The sequence below is a fragment of the Triticum urartu genome, chromosome 5A (assembly GCF_056163025.1).
Source record: "Triticum urartu cultivar PI428250 chromosome 5A, HENAU_Tu73, whole genome shotgun sequence".
In the NCBI taxonomy this organism is placed as follows: domain Eukaryota; kingdom Viridiplantae; phylum Streptophyta; class Magnoliopsida; order Poales; family Poaceae; genus Triticum; species Triticum urartu.
Genome location: NC_141877.1, coordinates 305,770,633 through 305,778,037, shown reverse-complemented (window position 1 = coordinate 305,778,037; position 7,405 = coordinate 305,770,633).

The window sequence follows — 7,405 nt, the reverse complement described above, 5'->3', positions numbered from 1 at the left end:
CCCATCAAAGGACATTCTCCCCATGCCAAGCTCGAAGGCGCAATGAAGACATTGGTCTTTCATATTCTTCATGGCAAAAGCTTCAATGCACAAGACTTCTTTATTCGCCAGCTTGCTGCATCAGGATCTGACATTTTTGGCTTGAAGTTTTACGCTCCATGGATAATGCGGCTGATCAAACTACACTCAGCTGTCACCTATCAGTCCTCTGCTTGCAATCATCGGATCTTTCTGCCTGACGTCGATATGTCAGTTGAAGCCATCTATCTAGAGCCTGCCAAGGAGCCTCTTAGTCTTCAGAATGCTGAGAATCAAAGCTCCTCTCAAAACATTGAAGGAGTTCAACCAGTCTCTCATGTTTATCCTCTGGCTGGCACTACACGTGCACCTCACCGTGCCCTCACTGAAGCCACTGACAGCACCATTGCCCAACGGCCCAAGAAGCGATCCCGTGTTCTCAATGATCGAGAGCTTCTGGTTGCCCTTCATCAGAAATAGGATAAGCATCATGACTGGCTGAAGCGCCAAATGCAAAGCCTCATGGTGGACGTAAACAGGATTCGCAATCTTGCCACCAAGAATGCCTTTGTTTCCCATGAAACTTGTCGGCATACATGGAAAGGGCTGACGCTTATGTGTTTTGAAGATGATCTTCAAGAGGACGGCTTCTCTGAACGCTTCAAGTTTGACTCAACACCTTCAAGAAGGACTGTGCTGCGACGAACTCCGTCTCTTGAAGACTCTGAGTTCTCCTCCTCTGCTGCAACCGTGAATGCCAGAGTGATCGATGATGAAGACGATGCTACTTCACCGCCCCCTACTTCTGCATGCATCGACACTGCCCCAAGTTCGTCTGCACCGCCTAACAACACCGACGACCCTGCTGCTTCACCTACTCCTCATGGGAACGAGTAGGTGCTCTATGTCTTCAAACCTTTTTGGTCCTTACTGAAAAAAGGGGGAGAAGCAGATGAGTTTGATAGTCTTCAAGCGGGTTCATATGGGCGGTAGTTTTATATTTTGCCTAGTGTTTACAACTCTTGCGTTTTGATACATTTGGTTCTTTGAGTTGTAACACTCAAACTCGATGGTCGTCTGCTACTTATTTGCTTTACTGTGATGCGATGATAAATTCCGCATGTGCGACGATAAATTCCGCACTTAGATCATTTTGCAGACGTCCATTTTTCATTATGCATGTCATTATCTTCACATACTTTTCATGCATGATGAATTGTCATCATAAGTTGAAGAGGATCTCCACAAGTACAACCTGCCATGTGCATTTGCATACCAAAAGCAAATTACTTATATGCACATCTTCAGGGGGAGCCTTTGCCACTTATGAAGACAATAACCTATCCTTTACAATTTCACATACTTTATTCCCCGTTGAAAACTTCAACTAGTTTGTCATCAATCACCAAAAAGGGGGAGATTGTAAGTGCATCTAGTGCCACCCCTAGTTGGTTTTGGAGTATTGACGACAAACCTAGTTGAGGGACTAATGTGTTTGTGAGAAAGGATAACACAGGTAGAAGTCCCTCATTGATTCGGTTTTCCTACCAGAGATGACCCCTAAAAATGTATGAAGACATTGAAGTCAGAGGTGGTATGTGAAGACATTCACATTGAAGACTATGACAAGAGAAGACAACACGTGAAGACTATGGAGCGCGAAGACTTAGCAGTTTCGTCGTTCTGTGTTTTTCTTTGTTGAGTAATAGGAACCATCGTACTATTAAGTGGGGTCCAAGAGAACCGGTCAGAATGACTAAAGTGATGCTTAACCAAAATCCTATGTGAAAGTGCGTTATATCGACTAGAGGGGGGTGAATAGGTGATTTTTATGAAAGTATTCAAAACGTGGAAGTTTCGAAGACAAACAATAGAAATAAACCTATTACCATGCAGCGGAAGGTAGACTACACTAGGCAAACCATAGTCAAGTATTCAATGAAGTGAAAGCACAATGACTAATAGCAGCAATGTAGTAAGGATCAGGTAGGAAGATATTATGAAGCCAAACAGAACACGCAGTCACTCAGTGAAGACAAAAGATAGTGCAATCATACAATGACTTCACCAGGACCAATAGTAAGTGAAGGGAAGGGAAGGATGAAACCAGTGACTCGTTGAAGACAATGATTTGTTGGACCAGTTCCAGTTGCTGTGACAACTGTACGTCTGGTTAGGGCGGCCAGGTATTTAAACCTAAGGACACACAGTCCCGGACACCCAGTCCTGAACACCCAGTCAGATTCTTCTTCAGATGAGGAGACAGCTTTTGCCTTCAAGGCACGAGTTCGCCCATAGTTTGGACCGTAGATATCTCTTTTCTCAGAAAGCTGAAACTCATGTGTGTTGAGCCTCTCAAGTATGTCAGACGGATCGAGTGTCTTGAAATCAGGACGTTCTTGAATCATCAGGGCTAGGGTGTTAAACGAACTGTCAAGTGATCTCAGTAGTGTCTTGACGACTTCATGCTTGGTGATCTCAGTAGCGCCAAGGGCTTGAAGCTCATTTGTGATGTCAGTGAGTCGATCAAACGTGAGCTGGACATTCTCATTGTCATTTCTCTTGAAGCGGTTGAAGAGGTTGCGAAGGACACTGATTCTCTGATCTCTCTAGGTTGAGACGCCTTCATTGACCTTGGAGAGCCAGTCCTAGACTAGCTTAGATGTTTCCAAAGCACTCACACGGCCATATTGTCCTTTGGTCAGATGACCACAGATGATATTCTTGGCAGTAGAGTTCAGTTGAATGAACTTCTTGACATCAACAGCAGTGACACCTTCTCCAGCCTTCGGAACGCCATTCTTGACGACATACCATAGGTCGACGTCAATGGCTTCAAGATGCATGCGCATCTTATTCTTCTAGTAGGGATATTCAGTTCCATCGAAGACAGGGCACGCAGCGGAGACTTTAATTATCCCTGCAGTCGACATAGCTAAAACTCCAGGTGGTTAAACCGAATCACACAGAACAAGGGAGTACCTTGCTCTGATACCAATTGAAAGTGCGTTATATCGACTAGAGGGGGGGTGAATAGGCGATTTTTATGAAAGTCTTCAAAATGTGGAAGTTTCGAAGACAAACGATAGAAATAAACCTATTACCATGCAGCGGAAGGTAGACTACACTAGGCAAACCATAGTCAAGTATTCAATGAAGTGAAAGCACAATGACTAATAGCAGCAATGTAGTAAGGATCGGGTAGGAAGATATTATGAAGCCAAACAGAACACGCAGTCACTCAGTGAAGACAAAAGATAGTGCAATCATACAATGACTTTACCAGGACCAACAGTAAGTGAAGGGAAGGGAAGGATGAAACCCGTGACTCGTTGAAGACAATGATTTGTTGGACTAGTTCCAGTTGCTGTGACAACTGTACGTCTGGTTAGGGCGGCTAGGTATTTAAACCTGAGGACACACAGTCCCGGACACCCAGTCCTGAACACGTAGCTCAGGACACCCAGTCCTCACCGTATTCCCCTTGAGCTAAGGTCACACAGACCTCGCCCAATCACTCTGGTAAGTCTTCAAGGTAGACTCCCAAACCTTCACAGCCTTCGTTCACCGGCGATCCACAATGTCTCTTGGATGCTCAGAACGCGACACCTAACCGGCTGGAGGATTCACAGTCCTCAAGTGTAATAAGTCTTCAGATCACACAGACAAGAAGACTTAAGTGATGCCTAACACTCTTTGGCTCTGGGTGGTTAAGGCTTTATCCTCGCAAGGAATTCTCTCTCAAAGGCTTCGAGGTGGGTTGCTCTCAAACGACAAAAGCCGTACTCTAACTCTAAGCAGCCAACCGTTTATGGTTGTAGGGGGTGGGCTATTTATAGCCACTGGGCAACCTGACCTGATTTGTCCAAAATGACCCTAGGTCACTAAGGAACTAACACATGTTCCAACGGTCAGATTTCAAACACACACGGCAACTTTACTTGGGCTACAAGCAAAGCTGACTTGTCCGACTCTGGACAAGATTCGCTCTCATAGTCTTCACTCGAAGACATAGGTTTTGGTTAAGCATCACTTCAGTCATTCTGACTGGTTCTCTTGGACCCCACTTAACAGTACGGTGGTTCCTATGACTCAACAAAGAAGAAAAAGAACTAAGAAAGACCTAAGTCTTCGAGCTCCATAGGCTTCATGCGATGTCTTCTCTTGTCATAGTCCTCAATGTGAATATCTTCATATACCACCTTTGACATCAATGTCTTCATACATTTTTAGGGGTCATCTCTGGTAGGAAAACTGAATCAATGACGGACTTCTACCTGTGTTATCCTGCAATTCTCACAAACACATTAGTCCCTCAACTAGGTTTGTCGTCAATACTCCAAAACCAACTAGGGGTGGCACTAGATGCACTTACACTATGTCTTCGAGTGAAGACTATGAGAGCAAATCTTGTCCAGAGTTGGATAAGTCAGCTTGCTTGTAGCCCAAGTAAAGTTGCTGTGTGTGTTTGAAATCTGACCGCTGGAACACGTGTCAGTTCCTTAGTGACCCAGGGTCATTTCGGACAAATCAGGTCGGGTTGCCTAGTGGCTATAAATAGCCCACCCCCTACAACCATAAACGGTTGGCTGCTCAGAGTTAGAGTACGGCTTTTGTCGTTTGAGAGCAACCCACCTCGAAGCCTTTGAGAGAGAATTCCTTGCGAGGATAAAGCCCTAAACACCTAGAGGCAAAGAGTGTTAGGCATCACTTAAGTCTTCCTGTCTGTGTGATCTGAAGACTTATTACACTTGAGGACTGTCAATCCTCCAGCCGGTTAGGCGTCGCGTTCTGAGCATCCAAGAGTCATTGTGGATCGCCGGTGAACGAAGTCTGTGAAAGTTTGGAAGTCTACCTTGAAGACTTACCAGAGTGATTGGGCGAGGACTGGGTGTCCTTAGCTCAAGGGGAATAAGGTGAAGACGAGGTCTTCTGAGTTGAATCTCAGCCTCCCTAACCAGACGTACAGTTGTCACAGCAATTGGAACTGGTCCAACAAATCATTGTCTTCAACGAGTCACTGGTTTCATCCTTCCCTTCCCTTTGCTTACTGTTGGTTCTTGTGAAGTCATTGTATGATTGCATTATCTTTTGTCTTCACTGAGTGACTACTTGTTCTGATTGGCTTCACAATATCTTCCTACCTGATCTTTACTGCCTAGCTGCTATTAGTCATTATGCTTTCACTTCATTGAATACTTGACTATGGTTTGGCTAGTGTAGTCTACCTTCCGCCGTATGGTAATAGGTTTATTTCTATCGTTTGTCTTCGAAACTTCCATGTTTTGAAGACTTCCATAAAAATCGCCTATTCACCCCCCTCTAGTCGATCACTAGCACTTTCACAAACATGGGGAGCTTGTTAGCCAAAGAGGAATCGCCAATCTAAACACCCTCCCAAATTTTTTTGCCTAGAAACCTCGCAACAAACTATTGGAAAATACACATTATTGAATTTCATTAGACCCCGCCAGAATGATAGCCACTAGACCCAGGTCCCATGCTTGACAAGGTTTGAGAATGAAGATACTTATCTATGAACAATTTTTGTTACACACCTTTAGTATTATCAAGTTTCCAGAGCCACTTGAAAAGCAAAATATGATTCAAGGTCTAGAGGTCAAGCACCCCAAGGCCACCACAATCCTTAGGCAAACAAACTATGCGCCAATTCACCAAATGGTATGTCCTTCAAATGGTCATTCATATGATCAGTCCAATCAGGCAAATGCCCCTTGGTTGTTGCATGATAGGAGGTTGCAGAACCGAAGGCATTGTATGGGCTCTCTCCATCTTAAAGGTGGCAAGTGCTCTGTTGAAATATATTGTCGGCCTCTCTTCATCAGTTTGGAATTTTGGAGTAACTAGTTGGAGCACGAATATGATATTAGAACCAAGAGGTCTTGAGTTCAAGACCTTGCCAAAGTAGTATTAAATGATTCCATGGTCTACATTGATCCACCGTCTAGGGACTAAATAAGCCTAGACATTAGAAAGAGTGTTGAAATATATTGCATGTCTCTCTTCATCAGCTTCGACTTTTGGAGTAACTGGCTGGAGCATGAATTCAATATGCTCAGCTGCAGGAAGACCACCTAGCATATTGTGGCCCAATATGAATATTGGAACATATCATGCCTCTGACCGATGTTTGGAGCCAGGAGAAACCACACAAGCCGGATAGCGACATGATGGAGGAAGAAGAGAGATGACGTGCGCGGCCAATTCAGGAACACCAACGACGTGAGGCTAAAGCTTGGTGTTGTAGACAAGCTACAAGGCGGTCACCATCAATGTAACATGGGTCATGTTGCAAATCTCCAAGCACAACATGGATTAAGTTGCAATATATCTTTTATTCACAAGCGTAACATGTGTCATGTTGCAAACATTATTTGCAATGTCCCATGTTGCAGTCTCCCAAGCGCAACATTGGCCATGTTGCAAGGAGAGCCGCAACATTGACCACTCGATTATCCGATCCAACGGCTTGGGTCCCGGCCGATCCTTGCAAAAGACCAGCCAACTGAAAATATTTCTGCGGCAAGGTCGGAGTGATACGATCATTCGTGTACTACAAGGAAGAAGAAAAGAAGAACGCGGCTAGAAAATCAATGGGTAAAATTTTGTTTCTCTTTTGCAGCGGCAGTATAGTGCTTCGATTTCATGAGTAAACATTTGCAGGTTTGAATCACCGAATATGTCGATAAAAGGAACAAAAAAGAATGCTACTGCCATGTTTAAGGCTCTTTCGTTCTTGCAACAGCACAGGGGAAGGTCGGAGAAGGCCAATGGTGAAAGGCTCCTGACCCCCGCGTCGTCCCCCTTTCGGGCGACACGGGTGGTTCTCCAACCCTAGACGCCGCCGGGGCCGACTCTCATCCCTCCCTTCCTCCCACCACCACCGGAGGACACCACTGGTCTGCGCCCGGTGGCCGACAGCGGTGGCGGGGGTTCTCCTCGCTCCTGTGTCTCAGGGGCGGTGCGGGCCCCCTATGCGCGTGGAGGCGTGATCGATCTAGCGAAGTGGCGCCGATGGCTGCGGCGATGGCGGCGAAGGCCACTCCTGCCTCGCGGCGGGCGGTTTATGTTGAGGCGGCGCATCATCTGGCTTTGGATCGGCAGCGACGTCGAGGGCCTGGTGGACTGCTTGGCGGCACCTCCGGTCTGATCTAATCTGGATGGTGCAGCCGGTGGTGGTGATCTTCTTCTTCGTGGAAGGTGGCCGGCCAGAGGCGGGGTGGTCAGATCTCGAGATCCGACATCTAGTCCCGGCTGCGAGTTGGGGAGAAAGAGTTGCCGGTGAAAACCGAGCCGACGACAGGCGATGGCGGCGTTCTGCGTTGTTACCTTGATGAAGGCATCATCGTGTAACTACTGTCGACCC